Source organism: Empidonax traillii, unplaced genomic scaffold (genome assembly GCF_003031625.1).
Source record: "Empidonax traillii isolate 1590-97213 ecotype Southwest subspecies unplaced genomic scaffold, ASM303162v1 scaffold1207:size155010, whole genome shotgun sequence".
NCBI classification, from domain to species: Eukaryota; Metazoa; Chordata; class Aves; order Passeriformes; family Tyrannidae; genus Empidonax; species Empidonax traillii.
In genome coordinates this window covers 98,284-120,335 of record NW_020956400.1, presented here as the reverse complement: position 1 = coordinate 120,335, position 22,052 = coordinate 98,284, and the positions used below count along the sequence as shown (strand labels likewise).

Below are 22,052 nucleotides of genomic sequence, written 5' to 3'. Positions count from 1 at the left end.
TAACTGTATTTCTATGCACAGAATCAGGGCATGTCTTGGCATCCATAGGAATCTGCATCAAAACTCCCAATGGAATCAAAAGGTAGTGAATCGAGTCACTATACATCAACACGCTTTTTAGAAGTTTGCACCAAAACAATGTAAAGTGCACACAAAGGTGCAGGTTATTTGGATATCCTAACTCTATACAGCACTTACAAGCAAACAAATAGTAAAACATCATAAACGAAACTACAACTGTTGAAAAAAGCACAACATCCCACATTAAGAGCCGACTTCAACCTATGGATGTCACAGGATAAACTAGACACTATTTTCTATCTACTACCAGTTTATGTCATAGCTTTCTCTTAGGATTAGGAGCTTTAATACCTCTTCTATTCAGGCTCTTTTAGAGATAAGAAGATAGATAATGTTTCCAATGGCATTCTGTATACCGGCTGTATTTTTACATATACACTGCCCACTATAATTTACTTCAGTAAGTGGGCAGACACGCTGGAGGCCAAAATACTGAAGGCTAAAAAAAGTCATTCTCCCTCTGCACTATTCCCACCCCAGGCCCAGGATAAAACAAAGGGAAAAATCAGAATTTGTAACATAATACAGCTTCAAAAAATAAATTAAAAATATAAACTGCCTGGCTATGATGAAGTAAGTTGGAAGATATGCACAACGGACTGTTTTGATAACGGGAGACTCAAGGCATTAATTAATACAAGTAAACAAAAAATACCAAAACAGAATTCCAGTTAAACTCTACAAGAAGTCTGAATAATTGTACCTCTGAAGCATGTATATTGCTGTATTCTCTTGTATTTAAACAACTCAGACATTCCATTGCTTAAAAATCTTAGTGTTTTTCAGAAACTATCGGAATTCTGCTGCTATTATTCAGTCAGTTTTGGGGCGGGGGGGAAGCATGTTAAACTTCTTGAGAACTATGAGATGTAAACAACTGGCAGTGAACAAAGTTTTATCACATTATTTTTATACTGCAGCTATCAGCAAACTACCTCTGAGAGTTTCCAAAAGATCTTTTAAAAATTAAGGCAAATTCTATCTTATTTATTTTTTGATAAGTGGTCTTTAACTGAAATTCTGGATTTCTTTCACAGCTACAGAATATTCTTGCAGCCTCAAATTACCCCAGTGTTTTCAGGCTCCTAGAGGAGATACCATTTTCAAGCCTTCTTTTAGCTTGAAACTGAATCACTGATGGTACCATATGCAAGTTACAAAACGCAACATGGTATTTATTTTCAGCTCCGACAAGTACAGGACTCTTGGAACACTGCAAAGCCAAAATGATTTCTAGCAGGTGGCTTCGATATATTTACCCAAAGCATGCTTAACTCTTACTCAAGTTTTAACAGACAAAACTCAGTTTTAGCACCACAGCTTATCCTCCTAAGAGTTTCCCTCTGTACAGCTTAGGCTGCATTGCTGACACTCAGTGAGGAACTGCATACAAATGACTAACATTTCCACATTAATCTAATTCTGCTGAAGAACAAATTAGTCTTGTATACCTGAAAAGTACGCATGTAAATAAGGTAATCCAAATTGCACTCACTCAAACAGCAGGCCATATATTTAATACTAAAATTATTTTGAATTCTCTGCTTCTACCATTCAAACACTTAATGATACCAGCAGTAGGAGCCAAAGGAATGCAATTAAATTAACAGCCATATGCCTGATATTATTTTATTCAGCATTGTTTCAATCAGTCTTTAAGATCCTTACTTCAAGATGGGGGAGGGGCAGAAGCAAAGGGCTGGTTTTGTTTTGTACATCCGTTCCTTCTTCATCGCCTTCTGAAAATTGTTCTCTGTGAATGGGTTTGCAGTACAGACACTTGACAGAGGTGAGATGAACGTTCCACTGGAAGCATCAGACACTTCACTGCCAAAATGGATGCCCAATGATCAGCTAAGATACTCAGCTCTCGGACAGCTAATGCTGTGACAGAAGGAATGCCCATAATGACTGTGCAGACACAAAGCGCTACTGGAGTGCATGAATTTTCAAAATAAGAGATTGCTATTCAGTCACATACATCAGGTAAGTTTTCCACTCGGCTCACACCTGATCTGAGATGCTGAGGTAAAAGTATACTAAGTTTAAGCACAGTAGCATTTGGTTACCATTGCTACATTTGGCTTCACTAAATACATAATATATATCCCTGTGCTATTCCTTGGTAACACTACAATGATTCCCTCAGCTCAGCAATACTTTGCATTACAAGAGACTACTGAAAAGACTCACGGGAATCTCACTGACACCTGGTCTATTTTCTCCAAGAGACCCTGATATCTACTTGTGATCACTGCTTCTGTTCCTGATAAGTTCTGAAGTGTGGGGTGCTGCAGGAAAGCATTTTGTCATCCCTTCTGTTCCACATTCAGACAGAGCTATAAAAAGGGTTAGTGAGAAGTCAAGCAAGGTTTCCCCACCCTCAGTTTATCCATGAATCAAGACACATGTCTTTATTGTTAGGAGTTTAATTCCATTCTTGACCAGACGTTAGAGCACCTACAGCCATTAGTGCAAGATCTCTGATATCCAATAAACCAGCAACTAAGTAAATGTGAGAGAGTGCTTTGTGAATCAAAGCCTAAATGAGGAGTAACATGCAAGTATTACCTCCTTGCACCTCATTCAAATAATTGTTGATAACCACAGTCCAGAGCTACCTAAGGACAGAGGGTCATCAGAAGTTAGAATATTCTTTCCATGTAAAATTTTGGAAAGAATTGTGAAGTAAAGGAAAGGAGATTGTTTTGTGTGTTTTGTTTGGGGTTTGTTTGTTTGTTTTGGTTTGGTTTTTTGTGTGTGTGTGTGTGGTTTTTTGTTGTTGTTGTTTGCTTTTTTTTTTTTTTGTTTTTTGTTTTTTTTTTTTAATAACATATAGAAACTCCAAAAATTATCCTTACAACTTTATTATTTACTCAATGTATTACAAAATCCTAAATGCCCCATCCCAAAGGCATCCAAGCTCATGGATAACTTTTGGGACCTTTCTCCCTCCTGCTCCGTAGCAATGGAGTCTAGACCCCTTTGAAATCCCAGGCTTGCTACCTGTGTAGCTACAAGGGGCACAGTTTAGAATGCTAGTTGTCTCCTTGCTTTCACACGTTTTGAAAGGTTCCTGAAGAACAAGGTGACAAGTTACCTTGCCTGTTTTGTTTTGAATCAGAGCATAAAAGACAGGGTGACAAAGGACTGAAGCATCTCTCTTACAAAGAAAGGCTGAGAGAGCTGGGCCTGTTCAGCCTTGAGAAGAGATGACTGAGACAGGACCTCCTCAATGTCTACAAGTATCTGAAGGGAGGGTGTCAAGAGAATGGATGCAGGCTCTTCTTGGTGGTGCCAAGTAATAGGACAAGAGGTAATGGGCAGAAACTGACACACAGGAAGTTCCACTGAATATGAGGAAGAACTTCTTTACCATGCAGGTGACTGTGCACTGGAAGAGATTGTCCAGAGAGGTTGTGGAGTCTCCCTCACTGGAGATGTTCAAGAATGGTCTGGACACAATCCTGTGCCATGTGCTCTAGGATGACTTTGCTTGAGCAGGGAGGCTGGACCAGATGACACCCCGTGATCCCTTCCAACCTTACCCATTCTGCGATTCTAAGTTACCTGTTCTTTACTCCTTGCTATTTCACACAAGATATTATAAAACACGATACAGGATTTATATTAATTCTAAAGTTAATTCTAGTATGTGCTCTTTATAGCTACTGTTCTTTGTAATAAATTCTACTCCAAGGACCTTTGGTGAGAGGAGCAATTGGCTTACAACAGAGTGCAGATGGATCAACAGCAGGATAGATGTGTGTGTCTGGCTGGAAAAGGATAGATTTTCATTGTCTTAGGTAGAGAGCAATGCCCAGATATTTGGAGAGGGCAGGAGTTTTCCAGACTTGTCTGAGAAGGAGTGTCAGACTTTGACTAATGTTGTTTGCCAGTTTCACAGGTTGGCCTAGAGAAAATATCTGGCAGGTTTCCTTAAGAAAATATCTGCAAAGTTAAGAAGTAAAATCAGTGAGTGATTATTCAGTTTAAACATTGCAAGTGATCTACGAACACATATTTATTTCCAGGCAGGATTCTATATCCAAATATGCATGTAGCAATAAATTTTACCCCACATCATTAAGACTCTGCACAGCACTACTGCTCTTACGTCTGCAACAGATCAGTATACTTCATATGCCAACTCATACATTCAATGAAGCAGGTAAAAAAAATTATGAAGTACTAGTTCTGAAAGGACAATGAAGAGGATTATTTCTCTCAATTTTTAAAAGAAATTCTTTCAGACGTTTACTGTTAGCAGAATGACTACAGCAATGAGAACTTGATAAACACCACAATGTTTAGGCTGCAGCAACAAGGACTCACACAAAAAACAACTGTCTTGAAGCTGCCTTGGGAGCAGATGTCTCTCCTGCCAGCCCTAAGTAGAAGGAAGACTTTTATGCCAAACTATTATTTCTATGAAAAAACGTTTGATGGAGCATAGATAGACAGTGTCTATAATGAAAAACGGAGAAGGTACAGAAATGGTTCCTCCGTGTTTCAATTTCATTACCGTGCAACAAGAAGACAACAAAATGGCAGAGTATCCGCACTAAGATCCAACCCAGCTTTATGAAGGCCCCACAGAACTATTTTTATGCTTAAACATAAGCATAAATACTGTTTGTCCCAGATCATATTGCCTCACCCTATAAGGAGTTGAATACTCAGGAGCTGAATAATCCAGTTCTAATTAAATTATTTTCAGATAGGTGATTAAGGACAGAGAGACAACTGATATCATAGTTTCTGTAATTTTAAGCTTTGCTTACAGGATTGTGAAGACATCCTCACGTTAGGGGTGGTGTTACTGTACACGTGTTACTTACATTACCTGCAATTGTACTGATCAGGTCATTCATAAGTTAGGATGTCTGAATAACTTGTGCATGGCCATAAACTCTACTGGAATGCAATAGGTAAGTCACATTGTGCTCAGCAGCAGTAAGTGCATGACCAGGGAAATTTGTAAAAATTTGTAAACATACCAGATAAGGTAATTTATTGCCTTGTTCTTCAAGAACCTTTCAAAAGCTCTGTTTCCTGAATCATCTGCCCATACTATTACTAACAAACTATCTTAGGCTGGTACCTAATTACAGCATATCAGATATATGAGCCTTTTTCCTCAGTATATACAATACTAACATCGTTATTCAATACACTGCTAAGATTTTGTTTAAGTGGTTCTAGTTTCTATGAACCCATATTCAAAGATCATCAGATACAGGAGAATCCATCACAGGATCATCATTCTCTATAAGCACATAAAGAGACTGGATGTAAGTGGGGGGAATAAAGGTCCTATTAACCATTTAATGTATCTTAAATGTAAGCTGCAAATCATAAGGTAGTTTCTATTCATGACAACAGTTAAAGTCTGAAGCACTTATCGGGAGTGCTGTGGTCAGACTTAAGATCCAGAACTTGACAAGTGTATGTGAAAGTGCGACTTTCTGAAGGCAGGGGAATAAATCTGATGACAGACGAACTTTTTTTCTTACACACTTCTCCTAATGTGATTTTCCTGAGAATGTTTAAACGCAAGAATAAGAAAAACTGGTATTATCTCTTAATTTCTCGTGTTTCTTCACGAAACAGAGAAAGTTAACTAAATGTCTGATAAGAAAAGCAAAGACTACATGTTTCTAAGCTGTTCCTTACAGCAATCTTCATTACTGCATGCAGCATCAGTAGAAAAAGTTCTAACACTTGTGTTTAAACTGTTCACAACTCAAGTCTTACTCCCTAGAGAAAAAAATTGAAGCTTAAAATTTTGCCTGTTGATAGCATGAGTTTTTACTAGATACGTATTTTGACTTGCTATGAACTGAAAAGCAAACGTAAGTCAAATTTCTGCACGTGGTTCTAAATAGGTACTTGCTGTCATCTCAAAATACTTCTCAGATGCTTCAGTAGAAGAACATTTTCCTAAAATGTAACTGCAAGTATAAGAGGATACCAAGAAAGTTATTCAAGCTGACAACATTCTGTACATTTTCCTGGTTATTTTTACAGCTGCAAAAGGAAGGAGGAGGACAAACTGCTGCTTTGATACTCTGCATCTCCTCCTCTACCACTAGAGAAAATTTTGTTAATAATTCCGGTCGTGCTTGTGGTGTTTGTGATTTTTTTATTATTTTTATTGCCTAAATGTAAATAAAAAAGGAGAAAAGCTCCTTTAACTGATTAAAGGTTAAAAGAAAATTTCCATTAACTTGCTGACCACAATTCACATTTCTTACCCATTTTCCCAGGCATCTACTACTGTTTTTAATAATATAAAATTACAAATGCCTAGCCTTTAGTGTGGTTCTTTCTGTTCCCTGCTTTTGGCTTCCTCCTTTGCTCTTGTTTTACAAGAACTGCGTTTGTTCAAATGAACTCATTTCATAGGCTGGAAATGATTTAAGATTACTGTATGAGAGCACGTCACTGAAGAAGATGTGTAGTAGATTAATGTCCCCACACATAATTATAAAAAGCTCCACCATAAGACAGAGTGCCTAAAAACGCATTATGCATCTTCTTAGCCCTTCTGAAAGTTCCCTTGTCAGGTAAAATTAGATGCCACAGACACATCAATGAGCCCCTGACAGGTAGCCAGAACCCATATGGGAGATGGATGCCTGTGGCATTCATTTACATATTATTTCATTCGGGATGTGTAGCAAGGCAGTTCTGCTCGGGCACAGCTGTTTAGGAAGAGATTGGGAAGAAGAAAGGGGTCACTGTGGCCCTTAGCTTAGTACTCTGGTATACACAGCCTGTCCAATTTTCTCCTTAATGGAAAGGGAAATGCATAACACGTAATACACCAGCTTTCTAGATCACTCTTTGGAAAGGTAGAAACTACTGACAGAAAAGAAGTCTGATTAGGAAGTGCCAATCATGATCTGTCTTTTAATAAATACAATATTTAACAATGGTATCCAGAATTCACCTGTCAAATCTTTTAGGCATTCTTTCAAATTTTATTTTAAAATTTTATTTCCCAGAAGATCCAAATAATCCCAGAATACCCAACTATTTCTTCATCTTTCTCAAAACAAACAAATATCATTAAAAATATGTTCCTGTTAAAAATACATCATTTGAGGGTTAAATCTGGGTTCATTAGACTACGGTAGCTACCAAAGGTATTAGGAACATGTAAAAATTTTAGTTCCATCACTTTTTTCTAGGACTTTGCAAATCACTTGAAGTCTTTGCAAGTCACTTGAAAGACTTCAATTATTATCTAATTTTCCATTTTTATACAGTATGACAAACAACACATTCTTGCTCTTTTCTACCACGGATAAAATATACCTCAATTTGAGACCAAACATGCATAAATCCTCACCTAAATAGAATTCCTTCCAATGGGACTTTTTTCCTCCCATGAGTCATTCCCAACAAAATCAGCAGAAATAGTGTTAATTCATGAAAGAAAAATCCATTTCTGTTTCCCTCTGTTGGCATATTAAAATATGCCTCCCTGAACTACTAGGTAATGCTACACCTAGCTAACAGAGTCAGACTAGTGTGTGGAGTGATATAAGTAAGACTCCTTAGAATATTCTTACAAGTATGTTGAAGCAGCAGCATTTGACTTGAAACTTTTTGTAGCATGCTCATAAAACCAGAAAGAATACCTGTAACTTAAACGACTAACTAAGAAGATATTAGCTGAAAGAATTCACTCCTTATTACTTGCTAAGATAATAATGGAAGGGATTGCACAGGAAACCTTTCAGCAGCCCTAATGAGTACTTAAAAGTTGTGGCAAATTTTGGCTACATTTGACAGACATGCAGAGGTCTCGGTACCATTGAAAGCTTACAAGTTCCATGAGGAATTCCCATGGAGAATATAGACCTTATCAAAGCCAAATGGGCAATATATTCTACCATTATCAGATATAAGTGAACTTCTACATGAAGGAAGAATTAGGAGCTCTGTGTGGATAAATGCTCAGTTTATAATTCCAGCCACAGAACTCCCTTCCATGCTGACCCCAGTTTAATTTGCCTCGTTAGATACCACGCAGACAACAAAAATAACCAAAAGATTTCTGCTGTCTAAAAAGGTGCAGAATTGAACTCAAGCTTTTCCCATTATATTCATTCCAAGCTCTGCATGCACTGATGACTAATATAGTTGGAAGCCACTGAACAGCCTTGGTCTAATTCAGTTCCAAAGTGTGGTTCAGCATTAGCAAGGAGGAATAACTTTCTACAGCAGAAGGGTAGATATCAAAGCGTGACATCCAGAGGGTCTTGATTTCAGATCAGCTCTACTCTGGCCCTGCAGACCAGAATACTTGTGCCACACCTACTTCAATGACCTCTCGGCAGAGGAGGCATATTAGGCTTCTTCCTTGAGTCCCATCTTCCAGTTTAGCTTTGCTGGTACATCTGCAGATCTCCTCAATGAGAGGCTTCAAAGCAAGTCAAATGCTATAAACTTCTATCTTTTCTCCTTGCTGTAAAGCCTTCCTTATACCATGCTGTTTGTCTCATTAACTCCCAGCACATTTTGCCATTTCTGAAGAATCTTGGCACTACTTTGCATACCTGTAGTCCCATTAGACTTAACTGTTCATAGGAAAAGAGATATTTAACAGCAGCAATATGTGCTCTCAAAGCAAAGGAAAACCACTTATGTACAACACGTGAAAACCAGAATAATCAGCCTTGCAACCTTTAATTTGAATGTTTTGCTGATACTATATTTTCCCTTTTCCCAAGGGGCACAATCACCAATTTTCATTTCACATAGCTTCACTCCTCCATATAATACACATTAAAATAATGCAACTTCTAGTGTTTATAATATGAATACATGCACATGTCAGCTGGTTTCAGACTTAATGAAATCCAACTTGCCTCAATGCTATATACCACAAAAAACCCAACAAACTACAATTCTTCCTAATATAAATAGCCAAAGAAAGAACTACTAACCATTGTAGTTTGAGCACAGTAAACTCATGTAATTAAGAAGTGTTATTACTAATTACCTGTACCTGCCAAGTGACTTACAAAAGTTCTAGACATTTAGTTAACTTTTAGATTATATAGTTATCTTTCTATCTCTCTCTCAATTCCTAGTTGTCCACCAGCATGTTTAAGATTTCTGCTACTGAGAACATCCTTTACTTATCCTAGACTAAATCAGTCTAAATTTTGTCTAAAAGCAAATTCAGTCTAAAACTAAACTCACAAAGATTAAGCAGTGGTATAGAAACAATTAGGAGCAATGGCATACAAAAAGGCTTCAGTCTTTACAGAAATGCCTAAAGAAAACATAATTTTTAAATCAGAGAAAACCAGTATTTGACAGAAACATCCGTAAAAGAACAAGCAAGTACGCAACAAGCCTGAATGATACCGCCTGATACCTGACAGGCTGACAAATTACTCAAAGGCAAATGTGAATTTACAAAACAGCTCAGAAAACACTTAAGAACATGAAGGAGAAAAAAATTGTTCTTTTCCGCATGCCTATCAGGCACAGTTATGCAGTGCGATGGAATCTACCTGCTGGCCACGCACAGGTGAGAGCTTTCCATGCTCTTCCACAATAATACACAACACCCACTACCACAGGAAAAAAGTGGCAGGGGCACAAACCAGAACAAGTCTTCAGTCTCCTAGTTTCCTAACATCAATGTAAACTATGTCAGCAAATGGAAGAAGGATCTTAAAGAGTCCGCTACTGATTCCATTCCTTATCCAAACCTAGTCCCACATCCCCTGAGGAGATACAGTTTGTGTTCTGGATGAGGGCACAGATTTGCAGAAAAAAGCAAATATAAAACTATTGAACTGCATCCCCAAAGAGGGAACAAACTGAAGCAGCAAAGGTAGAGTTAGCTGGCATTTCCTACCCTCAGCCTTCACAATGCTAATGTAATTCGTTCTCATATCACCTTGTAGATTTTCTTTCCTTCTGAAAGGAAGAAGAAACACTGAAGTTTCATTATCTGGCACCACAGGGACACCCAAATCACTTTTCTAGAGCCATTAGACAAACCTCTGCCTTTTCAGCTCTCAGCCCCAGATCCCTTCTTAGACAGTCTTATTTTCATTGGTTTAACTCACTTAAATACCAGTTTTTCTGCCACTACCCTCCAAACCAAACTCCTCCTTCCCCTGATGAAAGCAATTTGTCACAGTCTACTGCTCTTATTCCCTCAATCTTCAAGCTAGGCAGCCTTTTCCTCTGCAAAGATTGGTCTATAATGTGTCTGAAAGAATAGCAAACACCAGCAACTCACTTTCAGATTGCTGTAGCATGCACTGCAGTATCAACTACATGAGTAATCTCACTTGTCCCCTATAGTACCCCTGACACTTAAAAGCATTCAAATAATCAGTTCCAATTTTGCATTCATGTGCCACTGGAACAGATTTTCAGAGTCTGTTTTTGCCACATCTCTACTGCACACCTGCAAACAGATGTTTCAGTGGTGCACAATTTTTGTAATGGGAAGGAAAGATCACATTCCTACCAAAGCTGTTTTAAAGTTTATCACTGTATTCCACCCAGTGAGTTCAAAATTTGCTAAACTACAGGGGACTAGAATGTTTAATGCAAAAAAATTATTATATTACTATATTATCAGGACCTCTAAGTTTTGACAAGAAACAGGACAACCTTAAAACAGGAAATTACAATAATAGTCAAATAGATAATCAGTCTGCTCCAGCTAGTTAACAGAGACCAGAAGTGCAGTTCTAAACAAAATGATTGAAAATATTTAAGACATGGCTTTTTTCATTGCTATCACAATACATTGCCTGCTTTGCTTTCTAAACACCCAGTGAAATTTTGCCAAGGGTACATTCCCAGGAGCACTGATGCCAGCAGGATTGAGTGGGTTTAGTACTGCTTCCAAATGCAATGTTACATCGAGGTTATCAGATTAGTTTAAATGTACCTGTGGCAGCCCATGTTCTGACACCATCTCAAGTGCTATTTAGGGCTCATTGTTCTGCATTGTAAGCGTCACTCAACTAATTCATGGAGTGTTAGCATATGAGATGGTATCTGTTTCATGAAAACATGTAGATCAGTTACATGCCTTGCTATAATACCAGCTATTCAACCTCAAAAAATGCAGTGTGAATAACAAAAAGAAGATAGATGACATAATGCAGCATGGCAGAGTATTCTCCTTCATGTACTCTCCCCAGTTTACTTAATATAATTATTAAAATGATGTCCTCAGCTTAATCTGGTGTATGTAATATTTTAATGCTAGTTTTCCAACACCAGGAATTTTTAGGGTTTTTTCTTTTAAACTGGCATTCCCTTAGCAGATGTTCTCAGTTCCCACACACTTAATTATAGTTTTATAACTACAGCCACCTACCATACAGTGCACTGCAGTGTGTCATTTCAAAAGCCACTATTACTTGCTCATTACATTCCTCTGCTATGTAGAGCACAACTGATTTCAACTGTATGCCAACCCATAAGCATGAGATAAGGAGACAGGCTTCAGCTTTAACACATGTATTTCACATGAATGTGTAGAAGTTAACACGGAGGCATGCTTTTGTTTAGGAGTGTTCAGGAGAAGAAAATATCATTAAGGTAATGACATTCCATCATTTTAATTAATACACTGATTGCTAAGTGGCATAACAAGTTACAGTAATTTTTCCTCTGAGTGCTATTTCAAATAGCTTGAAAAATGGAAATTTAACTGTAAACAAATTCTCACTATCAACAAACTACAGTGACTGAGAAACATGGGTAAGACTTTCCATTCTGTTGCTTTCACTTACAACTGTATAAAAATCAGAAATTTTAAACAGGATTCAGAAGTTCCACATACTGATGAGAGATGAGAACAGTGTACATCTCACTACTGTCATGGCAGCCTGTCACCTTCTCCTTTCAGCTTAGCCATATGAAAACCCATAAGATTTTTGTCAGGAAGAAGTGTCAGGGTGCTCTGGCAGTTCTTGGTTTCCACAGCAACTTTCTGGGATGTTTCTCATAACTCATAAGCTATTTGTAAGTTACTGGGCAGCAGCCCAGAGATCCTCACAATGGAGTACAGAATCTTTAAAATTACCATATCCAGATTTTCATGCAGACAGAAGAGTAATGCCAAGATCTGCTGAGGCAATAGGCAAATTTTCAATTATCTTACAAATGGTGCTCCTATACAGAAGATTGGTAAAGTTTTAAACAACTTCTAAAAGTCATAGGGCTATATTTATGAAAATATGGTAACTGTGGAACTCATCAGTAAATTCCACACCTGCTTTTTAATGATTTTTATATTTAATAGTCTGCCTTATAGCAGCACTACTTAGAACTTGTTATTTCACAATCATTCAAATCCAAAACTGCATAGTCACATGAAACTGTATGGCAGATGGGTAGAGAATTAAGCTTTTTCTTTCTTAAAGAACTCAACATTTAAAGGACAAATGTTAAATCATATCTAAGAAATTCAGTGGCTTTTATTTCACCTGAATTTTCTGAAAGAAAGGGAAAAAGGCTTAAACTCACACTGTATTTATTTTTAAACACACATCTTTTTCCTCCAGTAAAGAAGTTATGCTATCTAGTCTTAAAATTTCCTGAACTCACAAAATAGCTATCTGTGAAAAGCTGTCAAATTAATAAAGCCAATGAACTGAAAACACAACTATTTTTCGTTCCTTACAGCAGTTGCTGGTGCTGTTTACTAAACACAGAATACAAGAATCCAGATGCTTAAAATGTAAAAAGCTGGTTTTTAAAATGTAAAAAGCTGTTTTAATATCTCCACAAAGCCATCACCTTACAATTGGTCCCAGGGCATGTAAGTACTTCACCTGAAGATCATTAAAATTTGAAATAGTAAGATGTTCTTTCTCCCAATTAAATGAAATGGTATGAGTACTTCCAATCAAAAAATGAGCTAATTCTGAACATCCATGCTAAGCAAAGTATGTAAAAATCATTCTACTTTTGAAAGGAATTTTTTGATCAAGACAAATTAGTGTACTGATATCTATTTCAAATAATTAAAAAGCACCCACTTAAGAAATTAACAGGTATAGAGAATAAATGACCTGTTGTTTTCTTCCTATTCTACATTCTTGCTGAAATTCTCTACTTCCCTTCTTTCTGTGCTATAATCCTTTTCATATGCAGTTTTCAATGTCTCTAACCTCACTCTGTCTCACTTTCCTGACATCTTATCCTCACTTCTGAAGATGATCTCAGATAATTTTTTTCCTCTCCACTTGCTCTAAGTGCTATCCATGGCATGGGTTCAGATATTCCTAAATAAAGTCACTTCATCTCAAAGTTGTATCTGTGAACCTCTCTCTGTTTCCCAGTATTTTGACTATAATTTCATCTCATTCTGTCCTACCCCTTGGAAGCCTTCCTCTCATACTCAAAATCCCTTTTTTAAGCATTATCTCTGTTGCTGAAGAATTGGCACTTCTTATAGGATTACTGCCAATGAACACTATGTGTATGTCCCTTGTAAACTTGATGAGGTCAAAATTATCATCCAAATCCAATGTTTTGCAGAAAACTGCTGTTACAAAGAAAAATGTTTGTAAAAAAGAGTACCAATTCTAGAAGATGGTTTTGTGCATAAGTCACAAAATGGCTGAGATATCCTGTTTTGAATTTATTTATTTGTTTGTTCTCAAATTACATGTTTGATTTTTTGGCTAGTATAAGCTTTTATTTAGAAACAATTAATTTACAGTAAATTGTTTCAGAAGAGCAACACAAACTAAGTGTTTCAAAAAATTATCTTAATCTGGTCTTTCCATTCACAGAAATTTGACATTGATATTCAGGTTTTGATTTGCTTAGTAAGTCAGGAATGCTTCCTGATAATTCAGAACAATTCCTGTAATGCAAAGTAATAGGTTCCCACACAACTGCAATCAACTCTGTACCTCTGCTGTATGATTCACCTCAATTTACTGACACAGAAACAGTGCCCTGCTTTCAATCATCTTTAAATTTAGAATTAGTTACCTTAAAGAAACAATGACACAAGCACCAGATTCAACTGAAGACAAGCTTTGTGTTTTTCTCCTTGTCCCTTCTGCTATATATCCATACTATACAAATTCTGCTTTTATTTAGAATAATTTATACCTTCCTCTTTAAAAACTTTCTATATTACCTCCACCTATAATATATTGTTTTGAATCTAGTATTTTTTATATAGCACAGTAACTTAATAAAATTAGTTGCTTGGGGAAGGGTTGGCTGCTTTACATGCATTTTCTAACTATTTTTTACTAATTTATTTAATATTTACTAACAACTAATTTTCTAACTAATTTTATCAAACTTTTTCAGTGTAATTATTTTATTATTTCTTACTAAAGAGACATGCTCACTACTTTACAGAACTGGCTGTCTCAACACAACCACTATAATGAAAGACAGCACAACAGATAAATCATTCTTCCTAGACCTTTTTATATCACATGGTAAGCAAACGCTAATAGCACAAAACAGTGAGCATTTTGAAAATCAACACATCTCATTCTGAACGCTCTGAACTATGTGATTCCATGATTCTGTCTTCTCAAGTAACCATCATGTGTGATGGGGCCCTGCTCTTCTGGAGATGGCTGAACACCTGCCTGTCCATGGCAAGCAGTGAATAAATTCCTTGTTTTTCTTTTTTTGCATGCATGGCTTTTGCTTTCCCTGTTAAACTGCCTTTATCTCAACTCATGAGTTCTTGGGCTTTTACCATTCCAATTCTCTCCTCAATCCTGCTGGTGGGGAACTGAGCGAGCTGGCTGTGGTTTCCAGTTGTGGTTAAACCATAACATGCATTCTTAGGTTGCTCTGACAACAGCCATCAAATTTGATCCATTAGTAAAAGCAAGCAACACTGCTGCATAACATTCCTACTGTAGTGTGAAGCCTAGGTATTTTAAAACATTGATTCTGTCTTACCAAAGACAGTAGAACATTCATCAGCAAAAGAGAAGAACACTTTGGAATTGTTCAAAAAGTTATCATGATGGTAAAGAAATATACTGTACAATCAAATCTATATTGTTAAACCTGTGTTACAGACAAACATTTTGTGTATCAAATTGGACCACAAATGCATAAAAATAGGAAAAGAGGGTAAAAACTGTGCTGAGGATAATTTTTCCCAAATTTACATATGTTATAAGCACATATTTGAAAATTAAACCTTCAGCAGTTATTAAAAATGGCTGTCCAGATGCAAAATCTGGTATAAAAGGCTTCTAAGCTACTATTTTTTGGAATCTGGGGGGAAACACTGGGGAAAGGACCACTTCAACCATGTCTTATCTTACACCTACTTAAAACACTCCCTCCTAAGGTGAAGTCACAGACACCGTATATGATTAGATGAAAGCACCAGCATTCTTGCTTTGCATACATTGATGCTTGTTTGGAGTTGTCATACATCTTCCTCACAATGAAAATAATGGGAAAATTTGCATCTGCATTTCACCCTTCAGCATTCTACGATGGAAGCAAGCTGTTGTGCTGCAGTGATAACAGATGATGAATTTGGTTTTACACTTTTACTGGAGCTGGGGGAGGGGGAGACTGTAGAAGTCATACTGAGTCACGCAAGTGTTTCTCAGTGCTCTCCTACTTTGTTTTTCTTTTTAACTCCTCTTAATCCTAGGTGAGATACAGCTGCAGGGCAGATCCCCTTTGTGGATGTCTCTGTGCTCTAGTGTAGGACTGCTCCACACTTTCTTCAGCTGAGTGACATCAGCATAAACAAAAAGTAGAGGGGAAGATAAGACCCTGTGAATATATCAGCAGTGAATTAGTAACCAAGGCCATGTCATCCAAAAACCACTGAATTTTTATGAAGTGCACAAACTCTGAAACAGTAAATGCTTCTGAATATTAAGCGAACCAGAACTGTTGGTTTCAAAAATGATTAACTGCTCCCTTATGTCCTTGGCACACCTATGTTATATTGAATATCCTATTGTCTCTCATGACCTCAGTGCTGGTTGGCAAATACAATCCGACCTTCCGCTCTATCCAGTAACTTTAGAGACTCGATGATTTGCTTCAGTTTAGCAGATTTTAAAAATACTGACACCAGATGAAGCTACGACCTACTTAATGAGTAAGAAAGACACAAATACGCATCTCAGTCATATCCTCCATCACAATTAAGTGTCTGTAGAAGGCTGCCATGAAGTACCACATTTCTAGTATCAATCAGTCAAACCTCTTCCAAATACCTGCACTTGTACAAAAGCTGCCCACGCATGCATAAAGCCTCTTCATTTCCATAAGCATGTAAGTGCTGCATGTTACACTCCTCCAAGGAGAACCCCTGGACTTATGTAAGCATGCAGCACCAAGTCCTCTACTTTTCTGCTAAAAGCAAGCAAACTGTGCTTAAACTTGATGATCTCCAAAGTTTTGCACAAGAATGGGCTATTAGCCTCATTTAAATGGTTCACAAGCACTGCTCGAAGGACCTGAGAGTAAAAAGTGAGTCTTTACAGTTACTGATTGCCTATTTGGATAATATTAGCAATAAAAGACAGTCCTACTCCAAACTGAAATGCAACATTTTCTTTAACACTCCTGTAATTTTTTCTGTTTGTACACAGCTCTTTTCTCTATCTTCCAGTCTTGGAAAGAGTGAAGAATGCAAATACTTCCTGCTATTTCCTCAGCTGTTATAAACCAGTGGAGTTCAACTGAGGTCAGTGGTGCCCTTTTACTCTAGTTTAGGATCCAACCCCTTAATCATCGCACATTTACTGAAAAAATGTTTCAGAAAGAACAGTCCTGTGTAAACAGACATTGCAAACTACAAAATTTCTTTCACCACTTATGCCATCAAACATAACACAGCCTTTATTGCTTTTTTGGTTTGGTTTGGTTTTTTTGTTTAATATAAGCCTTAAGAGACTAAGTAACTACAAACTACTACTATACATTAACAAGTCACAAGTAACCTCTGCATGGCTACATTTAATGTTCTTGGCTAAATCACAATTTGTAGAGGCCTGTCAACAGTAATGGAGAATGATATATATATATAGTATTTTATTACCATACAGCAAATGGAAGGGGACAGAACAACTATTACGATATAGAAGTTTTACCTTCCTGCCTACAGAAAGTGGATACTGAATGTACATGTGATATTTTGAATGCTGCCCTAGAAGGATTTGCTTGTAGAAGTGCCACAAAGCAGATCTGGTCAGTAGCTCTAAAATAATTTTTGGGTTTTGCCATTTCATATTATTCACAATTTTGTTTTGTGATAATATACACTTACAAGGGACCAGCATTTGTCTTAAATTTTCATACACACAACATGCTCAGTGACTTAATACAAGCTCTGTAGTAAATTTTAGCAAGAGTCTCCAAAGTATCACCTTATTATGAAATTCAAGTGACTTGTGTCAAAAATGCTATAACTATCAACATTATCAAAAACCAATTCTGTCACCTTTTTTTCCCATGCATCACTACAGTTTACGAGAGCAAAATGCATTGTACATACCAACAGTTATCAAATCCATGCAAATATCTTATGCTAGTTTAATCTTTTCCCAAGACAGAAGTACTATTTCCATATCACCAAGTTTATCTAATGGCTTCCTGACTTCATGAAGATTGCCAGATTCAGAGGCAAAGCATTTTTGTTTGTGCTATCTCAAAGGAACAAAAGCTCTCACTCCTTTTCCCCCAGTAAATATATAATTCCACAACTAAAGACATATATTCAAAAAGAGTGAAGGTAGTGACCACAGTTGTAGAAGTAGGTACTTGAAGCAAATGAGCAAAATTCTTGCATTGCTGTACTTCATCAACTTCTGCGCTTTGAAAACCTAACCATAGCAGCTTATGATAAGAATATAAATTTTATGTTTAAAATATAAATTATTTCCTTTTAAGAGCTAACCATTACCAATGTATCTGAACTAGGTCCTTGAGGACTTCACTGGTACAAACATTATTTTACTGAAGTAACGAAGATCAATGTTGTTACCTGTTACATAAATATCACCACATAAGTAAAAAGCTTTTTTTTTCAACCGTTGAACTAAGACATGGGGGAATGAAGAGCCCTCCTCTCCACTGATTTCAATTTCTCACCTGTGAATATTTTTTTACTGTATATGAGCTGACATGCTATTCAAGCAAATTGCTGTCAAAAACCTAACAAGCTAGAAACTTGAGATGCTGAGATTCAGAAAAGCAGTCCTACCTTTACCAAAGAGATACTTTTGAAATTTTTCTTATGAGAAGTTATGCACCACAGGACTTTGTAATTCATCCCCACAGTGGTTAGAAGTTTATCAAGTCATTTTCTTCTTTCTCCAAGAATGCCAGGCTAGGTGAATATAAACCTAAACAGTGGTGAGCTGCCACACTCCAGTATGTCTCTGCTAACTATGTTTAGCAAATATTTCATTTCACACAGTTCTGTATGTATGACTCACACACATGAAAAGGATGGGCATTATCACTGGCAAGTTGTGTTGTTTTCAGCCACTACTGTTTGGCTGCTGGAGAACATTTTGCAAGCTACGGTCCCACACAGAGCAGACTTCCTTGAAGTACGACAGCAGGAAATAAAACTGGGTGTAGCTGGACAGGCACTCATTGTTTTGAGCTTCCATTGGATGCAGAGTTAACAAGTCACTCAGAGGTCAGAGCTGTCACAATATCCCACTAGCTGAGCAGTGCTACTCCATTGCGTGTTTGATTCATCTTTGCAGCTCTTGTAGCTGCTTCCAGGCAGACAGACAAGGGAAGAGTTTAATAACAGAGAAGGCAGGCAGTGGTTTTGTGAGAGTCATTTTCTCTGTGCTGCTTTTGATGAGACATTTTAAATGGCATTTGAGAGGAGCCTGGAAAATTCTTCCTGAGAGCAAAAAGTGGCAATTTTGAGACATGAACTAGCTCACAGTAGCCACAAGCAACAATGTGGAGCGCATGCTAATGAACTTTTTGCTACATTAATCAAAGGTGTCTTTTCAACAAATAATCTATAAAGGATGTCAGAGTAAATTAACCACAAGGTTTTAGGTACTGGACCCACTTCTCCATGTAAGAACAAAAAAAAATGAAGTCTGGCAGTGTCATTTTGTTAAATACATGAAACAAAATATTCTGCAAGGGAACAAGAAAAAAAGTGCATACCAGGAATTTTTGTATTTAACTTTCTGAAATTTCACGTACATTTGGCAAAAAGAGACAGGTTACCAGTCTCACAAGTTTGGCTCTTTATTAAAAAAATTAACATTCCTTGAAACTTAGTGCAACTGTTCTCTTATAGGTCACTAGTGACAAGCAAATTCAAAGGCATGGAGGTCACCCGACTTGGGAAGTTGCTGTTACAATGGAGGGACCTCTCAAATGCTGGAGGAATAGGATGACAGGAACCTCATGAAATTCAGCAAAGTCCTGCACCGGGGATGAAACAACTCCATGCAGTACATACAGTCCAAGGAGAAGCTCTGCAAAACAGGACCCATGAACCATGACAAATGTCAAGTTGAATGTAAGTTGACTGCACGCCTTTAGAGCAATGACGGCTACCTGCATATGAGCTACACCAGCAAGGGTATCATGGGGAAGTAAAGGGTGGTGGTCATTCCCCTCATAGCATGTCCCAGTAAGGCCAGATTTCTCTTTGGAAAGGCCAGTGAAAGGATAAGGTGCAAGAGACATGTTGCAACACATACGACTATGAATCTTGTGTTTGCAAAAACAAGCTTCACAGAAGTAGTCCAGCATTTGAACAGGACCAGCCATGCAGTCCTTATCCTTAGGGACAGTTAAAGCTGAGCCACACAAAGTCCTGTGTAAACATACCTCAAGATGAGTCATGCTTTATGCAAGACAATGGACTACCTGATCTCCAGAGGTACCACCATGATCTAATTTATCCTACAACTGAAGTGATTTTCTTTACAGTTCTAGTAAAATGTGCTACTATAGTTGAGTCTTTCATCTGTTCTTTAAGACGTGGAGTCCAAGTAGAATTTAATCTTACTAAATACACAGAAAGAAACCTGTTAAAGTACAATAGTGAAATTTTTTTACTCTTGCACTTACTCAATTTTAGGTGCATGATAATATAAGCAAGTACCCTAAGTGTATAGACCAGTTTCAATTATACTTCAGCTCTTCATAGAGAAAAAAAAAAACAGTTTGAAAAAAACCTTCTATTTCATCAGCAATTAAATGAACTTAACTGACATTTTCTGAACAGTCTTTTGAAATCGTGGGGAGATCTGCAATGAGATGTCCTAATAAAAGTTACAGGTTGGGTCTGGGTCTGCAGCCACACTTTAACCCTTCCCCACATTCTATCTTTGTGTTTTGAAAGTACAGGTGGGTGCTCTGTCTGAACTCAGGAATTTCCAGAGCTTCAAGTTTGAACAGCATTAATCTGCATATCACGAGAAACCCTGTAGTGTTGAGAAAGGTGGTTCTTTTGCATTGTATAAAAAAAACCAAACCAAAACACTCAAACAAAACCAAACCAGAAAAAAAACAAAAACAAACAAACAAACCCACAAAACTCAAGAGACAGTAGAAGAGGAGGAAATGACAGAAGATGACGTTGACAATCTCACCAAGAAAATGGCAGTCAGAAACAAGCTTGGGAAGAAGAATGGGTTTAGCCATTCCGTAGAGTGCATCCTTGAACAACTTCTCATGGTGTATCATAAATAAAGTAAATGAACCTTGCAGAGGCAAAGGAGCTTTCCATTTTCTGTAGCCAGCTTTAGAAAATAAACTGCCATGTTTTATGTGCAATGAAATGTACTGGGATCTGTTTATAGGGTGTTGACACAATTTTATTATGCACAAGCTCATTTTTGGCACAAGTTTAAGTCTACTGTAGGTAATTTTTTTTTTGAGTTGTTTTTGAATTAGCCTCCTATAGAGGTGCCCATGAAAAATCATGACACAGAAGACTCAAGATCTGTGATTAAAGACCAACTTTTTGATTCATTATTTCTGGCCTCTGCCACTACATACAATCCTACCTGGACCAGTCTGAGCATTAGAGGAATTTTAGTATTCCAGCCTTTCTGGCAAAAAGGTCATACAGACATACCCAGTAAGTAAATTCCTGTTCTTCCCTGTAAAGAAACATAAATACACTGACCATGCTTACACCCTGGCAAATAGCTTTTGAGACTCATGTTCAACAGCTATAGCTAATTTATTACTTGGCAAATCCATCACATCATGTAAACAAGTCACAGTGCACATAGAAAGGCAAATGGTCAGGAATATGACAACTGTAGCTACCTTCCACTATACGTTTTCACTGAGCATTTGTGATGAAAGAAGCTTGGCTGATTTTTTGCAGTGACTTTTTTCTCAGTTTCTTAACATAAGGAGCAAAAAAACCCCATCATGCAACCACAAACTGGTAGCTGAAAACAGATACAAGGCTTGAGTCAAGGCAAAACATGAATAAAACACAGGCCTGAAGTTGTTCCTTTCATTTCCCTAAACATATCTACAGCAGTTATTAATTCTGAAGCAAATTTTGTCCCTCTTTTAAAAGAGCCTGTTTTCAATAGCAGATGTGTGCGTGTATTGTTTTTCTAAAACAATGTACCAATTAAGATTAAGGGTCAACCTAACACATAAGAGGCTATCACATACATTTGAAAGCAGCAAAGACAGAAATAGGCAGTTTACCTACTCCTTCTGTTCCTCAGCAGAAATGTCCAATGCTTTAACTCACAGTTCCACTACCCACCAGATGGGATCAGTTTGCTCATCAATGTCTGACCTAATTTGTTTTTTTTATGGGACCTATTTGCTGCCATGTGTTCAGTCTTTACATTTGTGTTCTTGCGTTGTGACTAAGGTTAATTTTTTTCTCTCTTAAGAAAGCAATACTATTGAAAGGCCATCCCAAATCTCCCTGACTTCTCTATCTTTACACTTTGCTATCTAAAAATTGGTGGAAG

At 37.3% G+C, this 22,052-nt stretch overlaps 1 protein-coding gene across 1 annotated transcript in view; it reads right to left on the bottom strand.

The window, feature by feature from the left end:
• The window catches only part of LOC114069172, a gene marked incomplete at its 3' end in the record, with an annotated part of 109,104 nt that overhangs the window by 33,826 nt on the left and 53,226 nt on the right, over nt 1-22,052 (bottom strand). The gene's annotated exons all lie outside the window — the stretch shown is intronic.